The sequence below is a fragment of the Protopterus annectens genome, chromosome 3.part1 (genome assembly GCF_019279795.1).
Source record: "Protopterus annectens isolate FY-2018-M chromosome 3.part1, PAN1.0, whole genome shotgun sequence".
Taxonomy (NCBI): Eukaryota; Metazoa; Chordata; order Ceratodontiformes; family Protopteridae; genus Protopterus; species Protopterus annectens.
Window position 1 is genome coordinate 1,021,196,006 of NC_056732.1, and position 22,268 is coordinate 1,021,218,273.

At 45.1% G+C, this 22,268-nt stretch overlaps 1 protein-coding gene across 2 annotated transcripts in view; it reads left to right on the plus strand.

Moving 5' to 3' along the window:
• LOC122798333 overlaps positions 1-22,268 on the plus strand; it is a 487,632-nt gene that overhangs the window by 81,691 nt on the left and 383,673 nt on the right. The gene's annotated exons all lie outside the window — the stretch shown is intronic.

The window sequence follows — 22,268 nt, forward strand, 5'->3', positions numbered from 1 at the left end:
AAAATCAAGTCTGAATATGTAAACATTATACGTATTTGCTTGAGCATGTTTTTTGAGCATGTAGCCAGCTAGTGTGTGACGAATATTCTTTATTGTCCACTGGAATCGGTGAATGGTTGAAAACTGTATTATTGGGTGCAGAAAAAAAGATTTTAGAAGTTTTTTTTATCCAGTTCAATTATATGTTTGATTATCCGAGCTATACTAGGTCCCAGTTACTTCGGATAATCGAGACTCTACTGTACATCAAATTAAACAGGTGCGCCAGTAGACTACAGCAGTTTCAGTTGGGAGCCAGTCGTTTCCAGTTCAGAACTGTGCCCTTCAGACTTGCCATAGCTCCCACAATGTTTTTCCATATGCATGGCAGTAGTGGCTTCCCATCTACGGTTCAAAGAATTTCAGGTGTCTTCCTTATCTGAATGAATATCTTACTTCTCTGACCACATATCAGCTGTTACAAACTGGGGATTACCGGTCATAAGGCTTCAGATCCCTGGGCATTATTGTAAGTCTGGCAAAATAAAATCAGTTGCTTGTACAAAATTGAAATTCATAAGTTCTCACTTGTATACTGCAAACCAGATAGTATCTTTGATTCATCACTGCATCACATTTTTAAGAAATCAAGAGGTGGAACTCTGTCACTTCCGTTCCCCGCTAGCAAGATTAATTCCGCAAGCTTGTATACCTTCCCTTTTTAGCTCCTGTCTACTCGTATAGAACCAATTTGCTAATGTAATTTTGGTGATGGATCCGGTCGAACACCCCCTTTTCTAGGCATGCTGGTCGTCTAATTCTCTCCCCCAAGCCACAGAAACCACATACACTTCCCATGTGGAGTAGCAGGGGCAGTTCAAGTGACACCTTTTCCGAAACAAATGGTCTTCCCTGGAGACTAGGTGGCACAGCAACATCCTACAGATTATAGCTGTCCCTTTTTTGCCTTGCGAGTTTTTCAGGATGTCCTCCCTCTGATGTCTATTGTAGTGCACACCGATAACATGTCAGTATCTTAATATGTCAACAAAACAGAAAGGAACACATTCCTACCCCTTGTACAGAGAGGACATGAAGGCGTGACAAGGGGCAATCTCTTTAAACTGCTTTCTAACTCCAGCACACACACTGTGGAAATCAAACGATCTGGCAGACAGCATCAGTAGGTCTAGTGTGATTCCTCATGAGTGGTCCCTCAATCAGTTGTCAACCTGAATTTGAGCCATTGGAGCCAAACTTATCATAACCTTCTTGCTTTCCTCGGTAACTACAAATACAGCAGATACCCTTTTCTAATTCTCCCTTTGGGGGTAATCCTGAGGGGTGCTTGGTTTTACTCTTGGCCCCCAGGTCTTTCTTTTTTTTTTTTTTTTTTTGCTTCTACAAATCTGCCTTTGTTCTTGGAGTGTCTGCAAGGCCAGCAAGTTGTAGAGCTCCGTCATCCTCATTTATACTTTTGGACTCTTCTGGCATGGTCTCTCTCTCTCAGATCTCATCTGGGATATCCTCTGTGGATTCTGGTGCCGAGTTGGGATTTCTTATATCGCCCTTAGGAGATCTAGCATGCTGATCTCCATGCCCTAAAACTGACCGCATGGTTTCTCTATTTCCAGTGATTGTAAGAAGGTGCAGGCTCGTTTCCTTCATTCGTGAAATTAGCCAGCAGGTTCAGAGCCTCTACCTTTCATTGCTTGCAATTTTATATTTGCATGCTTTTGGAATTTTCTCCCCAAGCCTCCAATGAAAACTGGTTCTGTTCACCCAGTCAGCCTATCTGGGTAGGCAAATGTCAAATAAATCAGTGAATAAATTACCAATTTGGGTTTCTTTCTCTGACATTGGTCCTGTCTCATTTACTATCCCCTTTCAGGGAGAAAGGGAATGTTTTTCTAATGTTAATAAACTGAACCAATCCTATCTTTATGCCTAAAGTCGCCATGAAATCTTTTCATCTGTCAGTCTGTTTTCCAGGTCATTGCTATTATGGTGAACTGGTGAATACTTCCCAAAAAAAAAAAAGTTCAGAGAATTGGATCAACTGTTTATCCCCTTTCACCCATTCACTTGGATCAGTCACACTACCTAAATGGATTACAGATGGTATTTCTATTATTTATTCATTAAAAGATTTGCAATTGCATCGTCCTCCCAAAGCCCACTCCACCATATCAATGGCCATTTCACCTGCCTTCTCCACGAGAACTTTCTTTGGTGGTGGAAAATGAGAATCAGTATAATCTTTAATCAATATTTATCATTTTTTCTGAATTGTCAATTGTTTGTTTTATGGGACCAAACAGTACAGAAAATCTGACTGGCTGTTTATTTCCCTTTTGCTTCTAACTGCTTGAGTTAAGCAATCCCATATATAGTCCTGGCCAGTTAGACTACTGACTATATTTTGTTGATTCATTTACAAAGTGGTTTAGAATTGCCGTATTATCCTAGAGCCATTCTGTCAATTCTATGACTACCTTATCAACCCTCCTACCATAGTTTTCATTTGATATCTCTCTTACAGTAACTTGTTTGTATACTCATATTCTTGTGACGCATTACAAACTGGTCATTGTCTCCAGAAACAGACCAACCTTTGGTTTGAGCTGTGGACTCTACCATTAGTGAGAAAGACAACATCATATTTAGCAGTTATGTACTTACCATAACTTGTTATATGTGTTGTCAATTCTCATTCTTCTTCACTTTTACCTCCCAGCCATCCCTTGGCCTTATATTTTTAGAAGGACGTTTGGCATTTTTTAGAAGGATATTTGACATTATGGGAACTTTGAGTTCAAAGGTTTCAGTCATAATTACTTCTTTTTGGTCCTGTCTCTATAAATCAATAGACATAGGCAACAAACTCGATCTGAGAAGTTAGTAGTAGTGTGTTGCATTATGGGAAGAGGGAGAGCTTGAGATTAGGCTCTGAAGTCTGGAAAATGCATCTGAGTCAGATTCTTGACCCATCAGTGAGGAAGAATGAGAATGGGCTATATATATATATATATATATATATATATATATATATATATATATATATATATATATATATATATATATGTATGTATATATATATGGTAAGTACATAACTCCTACTTTTTCAGCTGTCAAATTAAAACTACTGCACTCTCAAGCAGTTTTGATCATAAGACTATATATATATTTTTTTTATTATATTAACTGTGTAAGTGAACTTGTTCTTCTTGGATCTTTTTCAGCCATGACCCCATTGTGCAAGGGTAGCTATATCATTGTATAACTATATGCATGTATGTGGATGGATAGTTTGGTGTAGCCAGTCAAACAGAAAGGCTTGCATATTCTGTACACAGTTTCCCACATCTGAAGCTTTTTCTCATCTCATTTCCCCTGCTGTTATCTTTGTCTGTCCTTTGATCCTTCTCCTACTCTGTTGATTGGCTGGAATTCAGTTCAGAATGGTCTCTCCTTCCAGTTCTCCTTATACACCTTATCCTTAAGCTTCTATTTAAACTATATGTGCTCTAGCAGAGCCTATTCCTCACTGCATCCCCTTTTCCTTTGCTTCCACATCAGGCTATAAAAGAACAGTGATAAAGGCCTCCAGTTATTTTGCCTGTTTCTATTAGTATGGCAAGATTTTGATGGTGTTCAGAGAAATGTTGATGTGTACAGGAAAGTGTTTAATGCAAAGAGGGAAACACATGAGGATAGCGGTTTTATTTTGTAGTCCCTTTGAAGTTTTGAATGTGGGAAGGACTTAGACCACCCTTTCATCTAAAAGAAATGGGAACAAAACAGCCTGTAAACTTGCACGTAAAAAAAAAAAAAAAAAAAAAAAAAAGGATCACGGCATGCTGTCTCTGGACATTTGGTCTTTGAGACACCATACCGGAAAGCTTCATTGTCATGGAATGTGGGTCGGGAATTGCTGTAGCAGGGAGTGCTCATTATCTCTGTGATGCAATAACTCCAGTGTAAGTTGTATTAGTTGCAGTTTAGGGAGTGTACAGCCCTTTGCATAAGGTGTGTAAGGGAGGCTGTGCTCCAACTTAAAATATTTTATAGATTGCACTTTCATCATTTTTTTTGACTGTGGTGCATTGGTGAACTCCTCGTTGGTTTCAAGTCTGGGGACCAGAAACAAACCCCAGTTAATAGTACAACTTAATTAGAAAATACATCTGTAGTTCCCATATGCCATAGTGGCAGTTATACAGTTTTTGGCGATATTTTACAAGAGCCCCCCCCCCCCCCAAGCCATTTTGTGCAGGAATGGGTGTGGCCGTAATGATCCACATGCCAAATGGCTGTGATGTAACATGCAAATGATGCACGATTGACATGTCATGCAGATATTTCTGTGACATCACGAATATTCATTGTCTAATGTAATTTATCTTGATCCTCAAAGTAGTGCAATCTCGGAGTTATTGTATTTATATACACGGGGGGGGTGCTGGGAGGCTGGTTCCCCTGCAAAAAGTGCAGGGAAAAAAGTAATATATGTGGACTACACTATAAAGCAGTAGAAACCACAATGAAGGTTTATTTTTAATTGGTAAACTCCATATAGTTAATGATAAATCTGAAGTAGGATATTCATTTGTCTGCAACCTGTGGGAACCTGTGGGTTATGGATCCCATCGGATCATAGTTTTCCAGCTATGGATCCAAGCTCTCAGCTCCTCCCCTCACCCATAATGCCCTGCTCTACCCTCATGACCTCAGATCTTGTTTGTGGTAACTAGATGTGGATTTCATAGCTCTCAGCTAAGTGGATTTTTCTTGTTCAAAATAGAATTTTTGCCTTCTTTAACTTTTTGTGTGAAAGTTGTAGGTTTCCTATAAGTTTTGACTGTTTTCAGTTTAATTTTAATTTTAGTAGTAATTTTATTCCCTCCCTGAGTGTGTGTGAGGCCTGTGTGCTTTTATTGTTGTTTTAGGTTACTTTTGGTAACTTTAGCTTAACTTTGACTATGGCTGATCAGCCTAAGTCAATATTTCTGATGGCCACGTCTTGGGGTTGAACACCTCACATCTGGTTGTTCCATTTGTGCAGGGTTCAACCCCAGGGCACTGAGGAGCGGAGGTCCAAGCTGGTCTTGGCGGCTGCAGTTGTTCCCACTGTGGCACCCCTCCTGCTCCTGGGACTCAAACTCCCAGGACAGGAGAGGGATGCATCTAAAGGACCGGAGGGAGAAGCACCCGAGACCTCTGTTGGCTTCTCCTCCTTCCGGCTCCGGTCACCTGTGTGCTTCTCACCGGGTCCTGAGGAGGAGGAGAAGGCTATCGAGGAGGCATTCCAGGCCTACCTCGGTAGCCTAGATCTACCCATAGCTCGATGCAGATCTGGACCGGATGATGAGAAGGTTCATCCAGGCCCAGATGCAGATGGGAGTGCTCAACACCCTTTTAAGCCTATTGCTCCTTCTCGAGCAGCCGGGCGGGGAGGTCGGAGCCGATAGTACTGACCCGATCTCGGAGCCTGGATCGGATCCGGGGATCAGTCTCCGCCGCCGCCCGTCCGCCGCCGGTGCGCGTCGCGATCCCGGATCGGATTTCGCGCCCGGCGCCCACCTCTTCGGATCCGGGGGGGGAGGCTGTCGGATCCTTTGGTGAGGTCGGCTCCCCCTCGCTTTTGATGTAGTGGAGAGGGCTCTGTTGAGGGTCTCCGGACCCCGGCACTTCTGCACTGGGTCAGGCTTCCACCATCCGGCCCTGGGACAGCCCGTTTCTGTGCCCCAAGTTGCTCCCATGGAGCAAATTGCTGCACTCCTCTGACAGCCCCCAGAGGTCTCTCACTGAGGACTTGGAGGAGGATGTCTCCTTTGGAGACATCATGGAAATTGGTCTGCCCAAGTCTTCCTCGGATGAGTCTGTGTTCTTGGAGGCATGTCTTGGGTGTCCCACCCCTGGTGGACCTTATTACCACCAGCGGACACCGTGGAGCCAATTCCCAAAAGACCTGATAGAATCCTTAGCCCGCCTTCTGACAGGACCCATTGGAGTAAGGGGCCTCCTGTAGATGCCATGTTGATGGCGGCCACAAAGAGGGAACTGGCTCAGGAGAGTCCCTCAGTCCACCCACCGAGCAAGGAGTCTCGGATGATGGACCGCTGGGAAGCGGATGGGATGCAGCGAGACCTTATTAAAGCTGCATCCCCTGAGTCCATTTCGGAGGAGGACAGAGCTCTGCACTCCACCAAAATGGCCACTCTTAGGTCAGTCACTGGTCACTTGATGGTTCTGCTCTGTTTGGTGTCTGCCGTCGGAATCCGCTTCTCTGCACCCCAGAGGCCCTATTCTAGGAACCAAAGGGTCAGAAGAAGATGTGGTTCAGTCGCAGCAGTCCCAGCCTGCTCCGGACAACCAGTCCTTCCGTGGCAGAGGAGGACAGGGCCCTAGAGGCAGAGGGGCTCCCAGAAACTTCTGTTGCCCGACTGCTCTACTCTGGAGGCAGTCGGGGACGCTGGGCACCTAGCGGCATGGGAGTCCATAACATCGGACCGCTGGGTTCTCCAAATCATATCCAATTCCTTTCCTTCACCTTCCAAAGATGAAGTCCCTCCCAGGAAATTGGCCATCTGCTAGAGAAAAGAGCCATCCAGCCCGTTCCCCAGACCAGATCGGATCAGGGTTCTACTCAGGTTCTTTACTAAGACCAATCCTAGACCTCTCTCTCTTGAATCTGGCAGTCCCCAAAGAAAAATTCGAATGGTCACTCTACAATCTATTCTCCCCTTCTGGGAGAAGGCCACTGGATGTGCTCGATAGATCTCAGTACCACATCCTAATGGACAGACGCCCAGGAGGTTTCTCCGCTTCGGCTGGGAGCCAGTCACTACCAGTTCGGGTCCTTCCCTTTGGTCTCACCACAGCCCCAGGGTGTTTACCAAAGTACTAGCAGTGGTAGCGGCCCACCTGAGGCTTCAGGGGTGCAGGTCTTTCCCTACCTGGACGACTGGCTCCTCACCGCCCCAACAAGGCATCTACTTCTCGAGACTCCTTTCTCCATCTTGCTCCATTTCTGGGCATCACAATAAATACAAACAAGTCCAACCTGGCACCCACTCAGCTCTTAGATTTCATAGGGGCCAGACTAGACACAAGGAGTTTACGAGCCTTCCTCACTGCGGACAGAGTTCTAAATCTGCAGCTCCAGGTGCGGGCCATTCTCCATTCATGTTCTGTTCCAGCGGAGTTGGTCCTGAGGGCTCTAGGGTCCATGGCCGTCGATAGCACTTCTTCCTCTTGCCAGGCTCAATATCGCATTCTACAGTGGGCCGCTCTTAGTACAGTGGTCATACCTTGCTCTCCCATGCATCATCCCATAGCGATCAGCAAGGCTTGCAAGCGGTCCCTCTTGTGGTGGCTCCACTCCCGGATCTCGTGCTTCTCCACGGTGACCACGGACGCCTCGGGTGGGGGGCACTCGGACAGTCCAAGGCACGTGGAGCGATTCAGAGACCTTACTGCATATCAATGTTCTAGAGATGAGAGCAGTGCTCTCTAGCACTTCAGGACTTTCTTCCGGACAATATGTCTGTTGTCTGGTACATCAACAAGCAAGGGGAACAAGGTCTTACCCTCTTTGTCGAGAGGCCATGAGAGTTTGGGAATGGGCAATCTCCGGTCCAACATCCTAGCGGACAAGCTCAGTCGCACCATTCTGACCCCTACGAGTGGTCTCTCAATTGTGGGGAAGTAGCCAGGCATATTCGCCGGTGGGGAACCCCTTCATGCGATCTTTTGCTTCTCCCTCAAACACCAAGTGCGACAGTTTTGGTCTTCTGTATGCCTATCCACCCTTGCCTCTGATGCTGCAAGTTCTTCAGAAAGCCTCTCGGGTGGGTTGCAGAATGATTCTCATTGCTCCATTCTGGCCTCGACAGATCTGGTTCCCCTTCCTAAGGTCTCACTCGGTGAATCCTCCTTGGATTCTAGATCCCATTCGGATCTGATATCCCATCCATCCTGCATTCCTCCTCGAACCTGGACAACCTGAAGCTGACCGCTTGGCTGCTCCAGTTCCACTCTTGATAAGGACTCGGTATTTCTTCACGGTAAAGGCTATTTTGGTGGCGGCTCATAAACCATCCACTAGAAAGGTTTAGAACGAAAAAATGAGCGTCGTCTCTGTGTGGCGCGCGCGGCAAGGCCTAGATCCTTCACGGTTCCTCTCCCTGTAGTGCTTGATTTTCTAACCTCTCTCTTTAATGATGGTGCCAGCAGTTCCACAGTCAAAGTTCAACTGGCGGCAATTTCTCACTATCACATTGGTCAAGAGTCTAATCCTCTTATGTCAGCCAAATTGTGCAAAACATTTCTTAAGGGTACTTTCCTTCTCAGGCCCCTATAAAGCAAGCAGTTCCTCCTTGGGACCTTTCTTTGGTCCTACAGGCCTTGACCAGTGGATCTCAAATTCTTGTCTTACAAGACAGCCTTTTTGGTAGCCATTACATCAGCCAAGAGAGTGTCTGAACTTCAAGCTTTATCAGCCAAACCTCCTTACTTGGTTTTTTATCCGGACCGTGTCTTCCTCAGGACCAACCCGTCCTTCCTTCCTAAAATTGCTTCTGAAGCAAACATCAATCAATCCATTAACCTCCCTGTTTTCTTCCCTAAGTATGAAAACAAAGGTGAATATAGGCTACACTCACTAGATGTTCATAGGCAACTAAGATTTTATCTCAACAGGACAGCTGGTCATAGGCAATCCGACCAGCTGTTTATTTAAAATTCAATTTGGGCAAGCCAATTTCCAAAGTTTCTCTGTCCCGCTGGATTTCTCAGTGCATTTTATTGGCTTATCAAGCGTCAGGAAGGCTGTTCATGCCCATTCAACGGTCAGTATCTACCTCGGCAGCCTTCAAGGCTAGGATTCCTCTAGATGATATTTGTGCAGCAGCCACGTGGGCTTCATCTCATACATTTATTTCCCACTATAAGTTGGATCTTGCATCTAGGGTAGAGCATCCTTTGGCTGCTCGAATATCCTTCCATGATGGCGCCCAAGATTCAGGTAGCTGGGGACTCTGTCCCACAGGTTGCAGACAAATGAATATCCTACTTCAGATTTAGAAGTTATGTACTCACCATAACGTTCCATCTGAGTAGGTGTATTCATTATCCCCTGGCCTTTCAGTTTCCTGCATATTACTTGTTACCCTTTTGAGGGTATTGTTGCTTTGGCAAACTCGATCTGAGGTCATGAGGGTAGAGCAGGGCATTATGGGTGAGGGGAGGAGCTGAGAGCTTGGATCCATAGCTGGAAAACTATGCCGGTTCGGATCCGATATCGGATCCATAACCCACAGGTTCCCACAGGTTGCAGACAAATGAATACACCTACTCAGATGGAACGTTATGGTGAGTACATAACTTCTAATTAATCCTTTGTGCATGTTTGGAAATGCATCTTACTGTCTCTAGCAAATCTATTAAAGGTAGAAAGAACAAGGTTAAATTTGTGGGTCAAAACAGTAGTGCAGTGCTTTAATCATAGGAGTTATGAGGTATGGTATAGTGACTGCGACCATGACTGTGACAACTCTTAACAGAGATCAGTGTCGATTTTTATTTTCTTGTGCAGTATAGTAAAGAAGTCTCATGTTGTAGATCTCAGTTCTCTGTCTGGTACATTGTCCAAGAGGTTTTCTGTAGGTCATAGAAAGTGTGCATTAATTCCATCATCCCTTACATAAAATGCAAGTGGTTGGAACAGCTTTGCAGCCCTTGATTTTTGCAACTTTTATGTTTGCAAACATGTCTTCAGGATATTGGGCTTGACAGAATTGGTGTTAGTTCCTTTAGTGAGGTTTTCTTCCTTTCATATTAATCCACATAATGGGATAACTCATCCGTCTCATTCAGAAAGAAATGTGGAGTGTTTCAGCGTTATGCTGCTTGGGAGACTTAAGTTTTTGTTCATTTACATTTTTCCTGACTGGGTTAGTCCCACAAGCCAGTGGTCTCGTTTTTCAAGGAAAATCTCTATGTAACTTATATGAGTTAGGGTTACTAGTTCCTTATACATGCACAGTATTAGATGTCCAAGTTTTAAAAGATTTATATTTTTTGTCATAGATAGAATTCCACATAATGTACATAAAGGTGGTGATGACAAGACTATGCTTGAGGCTATGGAATGTTTATGGCAATTTAGATTAAGTGCTTGTATGCTACCTGGTATTGATGAAAATATATCTATTTCAAGTATTTCAAAATATAGGTCGCATTTTATATGACCATATTTTATATGTACAGTCATGATTTATTATATATATATATTTATTAATCTATTTTTTATATATTTTATAATATAAATATAAGTTTTTTTATATATTTTATATAATAATATAATATAAGTTTTGCTATCTTTTTATATGTATAGTGTTGATATTTGTAATATATATAATATATGTATTTTAAACATGTTTTTTTATTAGAGCCAAGTCACTTTAAAATATCTCTCTACATTGACATTGTTTAATAAATCAATTATCCTTTTAATTAGTTAATTAAGTTATTGGGCAATTTTTGCATATATATGAATGGCCTTGATGTTAATTCTTTGTACTCTGATGATGCCCTAATGTTTGGGTGAAAGCGCTAAGTATCTTTTTATTTTTATGGTTCTGGAAAAGGACTGATGATAAGCTGCAGAGTGTGAATGATTTGTAAGTTTTGCATTAGGTAGCAAAATTTAATATGCAGGATGAACCTAGCATTCGTTTTGTGTCCTCACGTTCTTTTGATTTTGTTCTGTTTATTCACAGGCTTCTGAAAACAAATGCTATTTAACTAGTTAACAGCAGTGACCTACTTTAATACAAACTTTCTTCAGATCCTTGATCATCATGCCCCTTTTCACTCAACTAGAATAAGATCCAAAGCTGCTCCATGGCTTTCTAAACAAACAAAAGATAAAATGATCCTCAGAAATAAAATCTGGGCCAAATGGAGATCTACTAAATGTCCATCTGATCATCTCCTCTTCAAACAATTACGAAATGCCACCAAAAAAGATACTGTTAGAGATAAAAAGGAATATTATCTTCACCTGCAACAAAGTAGTCAAAAAACCCCTCAAAAATTCTGGTCAAGCATCAATAAACTTCTTAAACCAGGACATGCACCTACTCCTACCCCTACAGGCTTTCACCTTAACAATGCTACACAGATCCCTGATACCTTTAATAAGTATTTCACAGAAGCCATTCAATCCCTAGCTAACTCATTACCTACACCAACTGCATCTCCACCAAATACCTCTGTACCCTCGACTAAGAACTTTCAAATCCAACCCGTTGCTACATCTCTTATTTATAAGCTTCTTAAGAAACTCAAACCTTGCACCCCATCTGCTGACCAACTCCCATCTGAATACCTACAAATAGCTGCTAAAGCTATCAATTATCCAGTCTCCATACTGATAAATAGGACAATTACGGAAGGAACAATCCCCACCTTATGGAAAATATCTCATATAATTCCCCTACATAAAGGAGGTTCATCAACTGAACTCTCAAATTTTCGTCCTATTGCCTTACTTTCCCCATTAGCCAAAATTATGGAAAGATGTATTCACAAACAAATTCTTAACTACCTTCTTCAAAACAAACTTCTAGCCGACTGTCAATATGGGTTTAGACCATTCCACAGCACAACAACTGCTCTCCTTTCCTTCTCTGACTCCATAAACAATAATAGAAACAATAATTGCTTCTCCTCAGCACTTTTTATAGATCTGTCCAAAGCCTTTGATATGGTTAACCACAATATACTTCTTGACAAACTTAACCTTTATTCTCTTAGCCCACACTCACTACAGTGGTTTAGGAGCTATCTCCATAACAGGCAACAAGCAGTCCTTTGGGAGAACAACCTATCTTCCTTACTCCCAGTTAATATTGGAGTTCCACAAGGTTCAATCCTAGGTCCCCTTCTTTTTTCTTTATTCATCAATGACTTACATCTGAATATACCACAAGCCACCTGCATTCAATATGCTGATGACTCAACATTAATCTGCACTGCTAAAAATCTTCCCTCCCTCCAGTCCCTCACCCAATCTGTCTTTCAATATGTCGAAAATTGGTTCATGCAACACTGCCTCCTCCTTAACCCCAAAAAAACCAAGCTTCTTCTCTTTACTACCACTCATAAATCTCCCACACCTCTCTTTACTATCTCCTCAAATAATGCAACCAGTATAAACCCTGATAAGACCACTCGACTGCTAGGTGTAACTATTGATAATCATCTAAATTTTGATGAACACATTTAATACCACTATTAAAACTGTCAACAAAAAAATTGGAACACTCTACAGAATTAAACCCTTTCTTACCCCAGAAGCTAGAAAAACCATTGCTCAAACACACCTGATCTCCACCCTCTTCTATGCCTCACCTATCTACACTAACTTATCCAAAAATAACACTACCAAACTCTCTATCTGCTACAATAGCATAGCCAGATTCATTACTGCTACTCCCCAACGAACTCACCATTGTATTAACCTCAAACTTCTAAACTGGTTAGAGCTAAATAACCACTTACTCTATCAACAACTACTCATCATTCATAAGACCCTTTACTACCCTGATGTCACCCCTAGCCTTACAAAACTGATCATACCTTATAAAACCTAGCCACACTCCGTTCTGCTAATAAACTCCTAGTATCTCTAACTAAATCACATAATAAAGCTGGGGATGCATTACTCTCAAATTCCATTGGTAAAATCTGGAATCCACTCCCACAAGAAATAACTAATCAAAACTCTACCTCTCTTTTCAAAAAACACATTAAAGAACATCTCAAAACACAATGGCTGTGTCCTTGTGCAAATCCCGACTGAAATCATGTTCTCACTCACCTATTTTTACCCCCTTTTCCCCCCTTACTTAGCTACTCATGATAACTTCCAAGAGTTTTAGAGTTATATCTAAGAATTAGGTTTTACCAGAAATCTTTTATTCTGCCTGTGTTAACTTTTTTGGTGTTATTTGTTACTCTTACTGTTTTTAAAAGCATTTTATAGTAGTATGTAGTATAAATTCATCTCCTATTTTACTATGTGTTATGTGTTGAAACATATTTTTCATTCTACCTTGTATTGTTTTTACTTATATTATGCGTTATGTAATAAATCATTGTTTACTGCCTGTACTGGAGCTTTTCTCCCCGGGCCTCTACTGAAAACGGATATTTATGTCCAGTTAGACTAGCCTGGTCAACAAATGTAAAATAAAATAAAATAAAATAAATAAAATAAATAGTAGTGTAAAACATATATAGTTTAGTTTAGCAATGACCACAGCTTGCAAAATAGTTTTTCTTTAGGTCATTGTCGGGATGTCATTTGGTACTCATCACCATACCCTTAATCTTTGTTGGATGTTTAGATGACTCAGGGAAATGGATTCTTGGTGCCTTTGTCTTTGCATAGATTCACCTTGTATTACTGCAGCTTCACCCATTCTAGAATTGTGTTGCATGTAGATGGAGAAAAATGTAAGTCCAGCAGTATAGATGCAGAATTCACACATCCACGAGTATTTCTAAGTGAACCTTTCATTGCTCCCATATTACTGCAATATCTTTTTCAGTTTTCATTATTGTTGCAACTGACCCTGCTTTATCTGGTGGCCAAATGCAGACAGAGTGGGCCTATTGAGCCATTCGGTCTTTTTTTTTTTTTTTTTTAATATTAGTGTGTCTACTCTCTAAGCTAATAGTATACCAGTGTGTCTCTGCAGTTGCTAAAGCATGCGTTAAACATGTGTTATTTTTATTTGTTTTAGTCTTTAACTGGTCATAAGTGCCTTCCTTAAGGCTGGGCTTTGTATCTTTGTATTGCTAAGTGATTTGCTTGGTGTTTTCAGTTGGAGTTTGCAGTAATTCAACATCTGCATTGCGTGACTTGCCTTAATTTGATGTGTTGTAGTGCTGAACTAATAAAATCTGCTTTATTCAAGAGGATATTACATCAATGCACCCTGAATGGCAAAGCACTGGCTGACGGTAATATGTTCGGCAAATTGGTCACTGTATTTGCCCACAGTGTTTCCAGAATGGTGCCCACTCGGAGATTCCCTGGCTGAATTGTAGTTTGCACTGGTATAGGACTCCGCCCCAAAATTGCACTTAACTTGCATACCTTGTCTTCTAAACTCATTTTCACCTTTTCATTTTGACTTGACTTGTTTGTTTAGGGATCACGTCAGTCGCCCTGCTAGACAGGGGTCCAGGGAGGTAAATAGTGTGGGAAGAAATAGCCAGGGAATTGTTATGGCTAGGCTTGTATAGGCCCTAGGGCTGATAGTCTAGTACCAACCTATGAACCTGTATCACTTAAAAATTATGTCTTGTTTCCCAGACTAAAAGCTGCATATACATATACCCAGACAAACATTTTCATCTTTGTGACTCCATTGTATAGCATCCTACATTATATATGCCTTCGCTGATGTGACTCGCTCCACTGATAAGCTGGCATAAATCTGCAGCCCTTGAAGTAATGTTGACCTCCCATTTCTGACTGCCGCACTGCTCTCCCTTAAAGGACAGACATTATTTCTCTCATCCCCTGCATTTTTATCATCTTCCTCATAGACTTTAAATTTAACTTTCTCATCTTCATTTTGTACCCTTAACATCAGCAGTCTGTACTTTATAGTGTCATTAGCTTGAACTGGGTAATGTACTTGTGCCGTCACCTGAGCACTTAGTGTAATGTACCCCATGTTATGTATATATGGTCTTCTTTTTATTATTAGTTCAGCTGAATCTTATATTTTTTATGCATTCTGCATTTGTGTATTTCTGTAATTCTATTGCTTAGTACTCACCTGTCTAAAGGCAAGTGCCAAATGCCTGAAAACTAAAAGTTTCTTCCCAACACCTTGGCCTCGTCAGCAGTAACAAGTTAAGTGCATGAACAGAGTAATGAATAAATTAATAGAAGAAAACAGTGTCTTATATAATTAACATGCAATTAGTTTAGCAGTTAGTGCACAGGATTAAGGCTTTGAATTGTTAATGAGATGCTTCCTGTAATCAAAAGGTACGTGGTTTGATTCCTTCCACCATTTGTCTACTGTGTGACTGAGCAAGTCACTTAACCAGGCAGTGCTTCAGGGTAACCCCTGAAAAGTTACCCTTTTATCCAGTCGGCTTACCCAGTTAACAAATAGGTAACAAAACAATAATCCATACTGTGAAGTAGTTTTCTGCTACACAGTATACAGTTTTATACATTTATCATAGTAGATGGGTCCCCATCCTCGAGGCCTATAAGGATGCAATAACTGATGGTGAACTGTCAACATATTTGTCCGAGTTGCCGCTCAGAAACATATAACATTTAGGTAATTTGATAACTGTATAGAGCTTGAATGTTGCCCCCCCCCCTTCCAAGTATTACTTGGGATTCTACCTTACTCCTGCTGCAGCATGACTTCCTTTCACTCCATCACTTTGGTACCAATTTATTGATTCCCTCGGGTGTTTAACCCCTTTGACCTGAGATCACAAACCCTTCCCTTCTTAGGTGGATAATAACTGGGCTTCTGCAGGAGGTGAATGAGCCTGGAAGCTGCAACTGCTGCTTAGAGAGAATCCTAGTATGAACAGGATATGGCCATACTCCTAACATGCTACCATTGTGTAGAAGATTGAGACAAATTAGGAGTCTGGTTATTGGGGCTCTGGGGCCTAAGTATGTGTTTGAAACCTCTAAATCTGACTGCTTGCTCAGCCTGGCTGCCTTTCACTGTTCTTACCACTGCTACAGCCAGCTGAGTTGTCTAGCTGTCCCACTTCATCCATCTTCTCCCTCACCCAGAATAGATGAGCAGAGCTTAGCCTCATTAGTCCTTCCCTGCCAGCACCATCAGGGCTCAAACTGCTGATCTGTTGTAGTTAACTTCATTTGGGCATCAATCTATGGGTCTTCAGATCCATATCGGATCCGAGCCGGCAGTTTCCAACAGCAGAGATCTGAGCTCCAAGCTCCTCCCCCTACCCATAATCCCCTGCCAACCCTACCTGACCTCAGAACTAGTTTGCCGCGTTTGAAGCCAGCAGCTTGATCCTTGAGTTCCAGGTGTTAAGTCTGGAATTGTGAGAGAATTTTGACCCTTTTTCTTACCGTGTCGTGTGTGTGTGTTTAGCGTTCCCTTGTAGTTTTTCTCTTTATTTTTAATTTTAGCCCCCCCCCCCTCTCGTGAGAGCATTAGGGCGTGTGTCTGTGTGCGGTTGGGGCCTAGTGTGCATGTCCTCCTTTCCAGTGATGTCTGAGGCCCCAAAGACATTTTTTTCTAAATGTACCGAGTGTGGCCATAAGCTATCCCCAGCGGATGGCTACACTCGGTGCGTGTTGTGCCTTGGGGTTGAACACCTCTCCTCTGGATGCACTATTTGCGCGGCGTTCAACCCCAGGGCACTTAAGGACCGGAGGTCAAAGTTGATTCTGGCGGGACTTCTGCCCCCGGACTTGGCTCCGACCTCCGGTCCCCCCGTGGCACCTGTCGCAGCTGCGGCAGTACCCACGACTGCTTCCCTTCCCCTGGCCGGGACTCAACCTCCCACCTTGGCCCAGGAGGATAGGGAAGCCAGAAAAGAGAAGCGAAGAGAGAAGCACCATAAGCGGCGGGCCAAGGCTTCTACATCGGCCCCGCCAGCTAAGCGGGCTTCTCCCTCCAAGACCTCCGAGCCTTCTCCTTCCTGGCTCCGGTCACCTTGCTTCTCACCGGGACAGGAGGAGGCCCGATCTCCCTCGAGGTCATCGAGGCAGCACTCCCGTCCCGCCTCGGTGGCCTCCTCTAGGTCTACTAGAAGCCTAACTGATGCAGATTTGGACCGGATGATGAGAAGATTCCTCCAGGCCCAACTGCAGATGGGAGTGCTCTTGCCCCCTTTTTTTGCCCCGATCGCTCCTTCTCCAACCCACTTCCCGGGTTTGGAGTCCTCTGAGCCGAGCGGTGTTGGAGCCGGGGGGGTGTCTGTGCCGATAGTATCGGGTACTTCGGTGCCAACAGCGCCCTCGAGTCTGTCGGGTCCCTTTTCGGCGGATCCTAGCGCTCAGAGCCGAGAGCTGAGCTTCGGATCCGAGGGTATCAGTCTGCCTTCGGCTCCGTCCAGGTCGGAGCATACTGGCCCGTCGGATCCGATAGCGTCTGCTCCGGCCCCGATCCGCTCATCGGATCCAAGGGAGGGTTTGCCCTCTGATCCCAGAGAGAGCAGCTCTCCTTCGGCTTTCGACGTGGTGGAGAGGTCTCTGTCGAGGGATTCCAGGCCCTCTGCCACAGCTACGGCTCTGCCCCACACTCCCTCAGTTGGCTTCGGCTTCCATCACCTGGTCCCAGGGACAGTCTGCTCTAACGTCCCAGGTAGTTCCCTTGTCGGGACATGATGAGCCTGGTGAGGCCCCCTCGGACAGCCCCCCCCCCCCGAGGAGGTCCCTCACAAGTGCAAGTGCAAAAGGAGGCACTTGGACTCCCCTGAGTCCTTAACCGAGGACACAGATTTGGAGGAAGGGGAAGGCTCCCCAAGATCACCCCCCAAAGACGTCTCCTTCAGAGACATCATGGAGATGCTCAGGATAAGAGGGTGGTGGTCCGCCCCAAAGCCTACCTCGGATGAATCTGTGTTCCTGGAGGCGTTTGAAGCAGGCCCGACTACCTCTTGGGTGTCCCCTCCGGCCGACCCCCTGGTAGACCTGATCACTACCAGGGCGTGGAAGGAACCTGACACTGTGGAGCCCGTCCTGAGGAGACCTGATAGGATCCTTAGTCCCCCCTCCGACAGAGTGCACTGGAGTAAGGGATCCCCAGTAGATGCCATGTTGGCGGCGGCAGCCACCAAGAGGGAACTGGCCCAAGAAAGTCCCTTGGTCCATCCTCCTAGCAAGGAGTCTCGGGCGATGGACCGCCTTGGGAAGTGAGTCTTCAGTTTAGCTACCTTCTCGGTAAGGTCACTGAACTACATGGCACATGTCATACGGCTCCAGCGAGACCTTATCAAAGAGTATGCTGGGTCGCCCCCATAGTCCATGTCGGCGGAGGACAAGCAGGTGTACTCTGCCGAATGGCCACTCTTCGGTGGATTTCCAATACCTCTATGCAGCTACTATCCCATGCTACGTAGGGAGCCGCTAGAGCTAGCGGAGCGGGCGTCATGAAGCGTCAGGCGTGGCTCCGACACTGTGATTTCGTGGAACCCTTTAAGGCGTCTTTCGCTAATGCCCCATTCGATGGTTCTGCTCTCTTTGGCAAAACCGTACGCAGAACATTAGTCCAGAGCGAGAAGGACGGGAAGACGTCTGCCATTGGAGTCCGCTTCTCTGCTCCCCAGAGGTCCTTCTCCAAGAACCAAAAGGGACAGAAGAAGATGTGGTTCTGGAAGTCGCAACAGACCCGTGACACTCTGGACACCCAGTCTTTCCGAGGCAGAGGAGGACAGGGTGGACCCCGGCCTAGGGGCAGAGGGGTTCCGAGGAGTTTTGGGTCCAGAGAATCGTTCTCTGATCGGCCCACACAGCAACCCTGAGGGGTTACCCGACTGCTCCACTGTGGAGGCAGTCATGTGGCGCTTTTCGAGGCACCTGGCAGCTTGGGAGTCCATCACAACAGCTGGGTGCTTCGTATCATATCCAGAGGTTACCAAATTCCGTTTCTTCATCCCCCTCACAATCCCAGATTCCTCCCTGATGTCCCCCCCCGATCAAAGGGAGGCCGCGGCTGCGGAAATCCAGCAGTTGCTAGAAAAAAAGAGTCATTCAGCACGTCCCCCCAGACAAGTCCAGATCGGGCTTTTACTCCAGGTTCTTCTTGGTGCCAAAAAAGACGGGGGATTTAAGGCCAGTCCTCTATCTATCCCTCTTGAACCTGTCAGTAACCAAGGAAAAGTTCTGGATGGTCACACTTCAATCCATTCTCCCCCTCTTGCAGGAGAACGACTGGATGTGCTCTATAGACCTCAAGGATGCGTACTACCACATCTTGATGGACAGACGCTCCAGGAGGTTCCTTCGCTTCTGGCTAGGAGCCAGTCATTACCAATTCAGGGTCCTTCCCTTTGGTCTCAGCACAGCCCCCAGAGTGTTTACCAAGGTTTTGTCAGTGATAGCGTCCCACCTGAGACTCCAGGGAATTCAGGTCTTCCCCTACCTGGACGACTGTCTCCTGACCGCCCCCACAAGGCATCTACTCTGCACGGCCAGGGACTCTCTTCTCTGTCTAGCTCCCCGGCTGGGGATCACAGTCAATGTAGGAAAATCTTCCCTTCTGCCGACACAAATCATAGACTTCATCGGGGCCAGATTGCATACAAGCCGGCTCCTAGCCCTCTTGACTTCAGACCGGCTTCAAACTGTGAGACTCCATGTGCGGGCCATCCTTCAATCCCCAGCTCCTTCAGCAGCGTTGGTCCTGAGGGCCCTAGGGTCGATGGCGGCTGCCATCAACCTGCTGTCCATGGCGCGTTTGAACATGAGGGTCCTGCAGTGGACCCTCCAAGTCCAATGGTCTTTCCTGCATTACCCTCTAAACCATCCCATTCATCTCAGCAGGCTTTGCAGGAAGGCACTTCTGTGGTGGCTCCAGTCCCCGGACCTCCTCAAAGGTCGGCCCTTTGCTATGCCCCATCCCCTAACCACGGTGACCATGGACGCCTCTCGCCTTGGATGGGGGGGGCATTGTCTAGGCAGGACAGTCCGAGGCACGTGGAACCACATGGAGACCTCGCTGCATATCAATGTCCTAGAGATGAGGGCGGTGCTGTTGGCGTTGCAAGCACTCCAGAGCCTTCTTACTGTTGGGACTATTGCAGTCCAGACGGACAACATGTCTGTAGTCTGGTATATCAACAAACAAGGGGGAACCAGGTCCTATCCACTTTGCCGAGAGGCCATGAGAGTGTGGGAATGGGCAATCTCCACCAACCTCATAGCGACGCACATTCCGGGACTGTCCAACATCCTTGCGGACAGACTTAGTCACACGATTCTGTTGCCGTACGAGTGGTCTCTGAATCCCGAAGTGGCGAAACAAATATTCTCCAAATGGGGTCAACCTTGTTGCGATCTTTTCGCTTCTCCCGCAAACACGAAGTGCAACGACTACTTCGCTCTAATCCCCCCACCCGGGGAATCCCCCCGAGACGCTCTTGTACATGCTTGGCCGCCCGGTCTCCTCTATGCTTTACCCTCCTCTTCCTCTAATGCTGAAGTTGGCTGGGGAGCAGAATAATCCTCATTGCCCCATTCTGGCCTCGTCAGGCTTGGTTCCCTTTATCTACGGTCTCATCTAGTGAATCCTCCCTGGATTCTGGATCCCATACCGGATCTGATCTCGCACCCGTTAGACCTTCCGACCCCAAATCTGGACAATCTGAAGCTCACTGCTTGGTTGCTCCAGTTCCACTTCTAGCTAGGACTCCCAGTATCTCTTCCCCGGTCAAAGCTATCTTAGTTGCGGCCCACAAGCCGTCTACTAAAAGGCTTTATGATAGCAAATAGAAACGTTTTTTATTTGGGCAGAGCAACAAAACTTAGACCCCTTTACGGCTCCATTACCTGCGGTGTTAGACTTTTTGTCAGGACTTTTTGACCAAGGAGCCAGCTCTTCCACGGTCAGAGTTCAGCTGGCAGCAATTTCGCATTATCACATGGGGAGTGACCTAGGCCCTTTGATCGCTACCAGATTGTGTAAGGCCTTTTTGAAGGGTACCTTCCTACTGAGATCCCCAGTGAAGGATGTAGTCCCTCCTTGGGATTTAGCGCTTGTGCTCCAGGGTTTGACAGCTCCTCCCTTTGAGCCTGCAGCTTCAGTGGATCTTAAACTATTATCCTGGAAAACAGCATTTCTCGTCGTTATCACTTCGGCCAGAAGGGCCTCTGAGCTACAAGCCCTTTCCGCCAAGCCACCGTATTTGACCTTTCACAAAGATAGGTAATCCCTCAGGACCAATCCCTCTTTTCTTCCGAATCAAATATCAATCAGACTATTAATTTACCTGTCTTTTTTCCCAATTACCAAAACAAAGGCGAATACAAGTTGCACTCATTGGATGTTCATAGACAACTACGTTTCTATTTACACAGAACAGCTGGTCATAGGCAATCAGACCAGCTGTTTATTTCCTTTGCTAAATCTATATCAGTTTCAAAAGTCACACTGTCCAGGTGGATTTCACAGTGTATTCTACTAGCATATGAAAGTTCGGGCCGGCCTGCACCCCAGGGAGTCCACGCCTATTCTACTAGGTCAATTTCCACATCTGCTGCATTTCGTTCTAGAGTCTCGTTGGATAAAATTTGTTCAGCAGTCACTTGGGCTTCATCTCATACCTTTGTAAGTTGGACCTGGTCTCCAGAGGGAGAGCATCCTACGGCTCTGCGGTGCTCCTGAACATCCTTCCATGAGGACCTCCCAAGATTTAGGTAGCTGGGGACTCTGTCCCATAGGTTGATGCCCAAATGAAGTTAACTACTTCAGATTAAGAAGTTATGTACTCACCATAACGTTCCATCTGAGTAGATAAACTTAATTTGGCAACAACTGTTCCCCCCCCTCCTTCCCCCTGACCTTCGGATGTTTATATTACTATGTTGTCTTCTGATTGTATCGAGGTCAAACCATAGGCTGGCTATTTGGTGCAGGTTTTGCATTGGGCAAACTCGATCTGAGGTCAGGTAGGGTTGGCAGGGGATTATGCGTAGGGGAGGAGCTTGGAGCTCTGATCTCTGCTGTTGGAAACTGCCAGCTCGGATCCGATATGGATCCAAAGATCCATAGGTTGCTGCCAAATGAAGTTTATCTACTCAGATGGAACATTATGGTGAGTACATAACTTCTTATTAATGTGCTTAATCCCTGTATACTGTTGAAGCCAATGTCTTGTTTCTGAGGAATGCCTATGGGCAAGGAGCTATTACAACAGAAACAGGCTGTGGAATATGCATCAGTTGCCCATGGGGGTCACTAAGGATGGAAGGATTAAGCACCCAGGGTATAGGAAGGAGTTGGGAATAGGACTTGACTTTTATTGATCCATGTTGGAGGGCAGATGAGTGTAAGGAACGTAAAACGCCATGCCACAGCATATATTTTAGATACAGCAGGAAATGGGTATGTGGAGTGATGACATTAATGCATAGCTCTGTTGCTTAAAGAAAAACAAAGCCATGTCTTTGATTTTTAAGAGTTCCTGACACTGCATCGTGGACTTCTCTTGTGCAGCTCTTCTCTTTCCTGTTGTATGCATTTGGACAG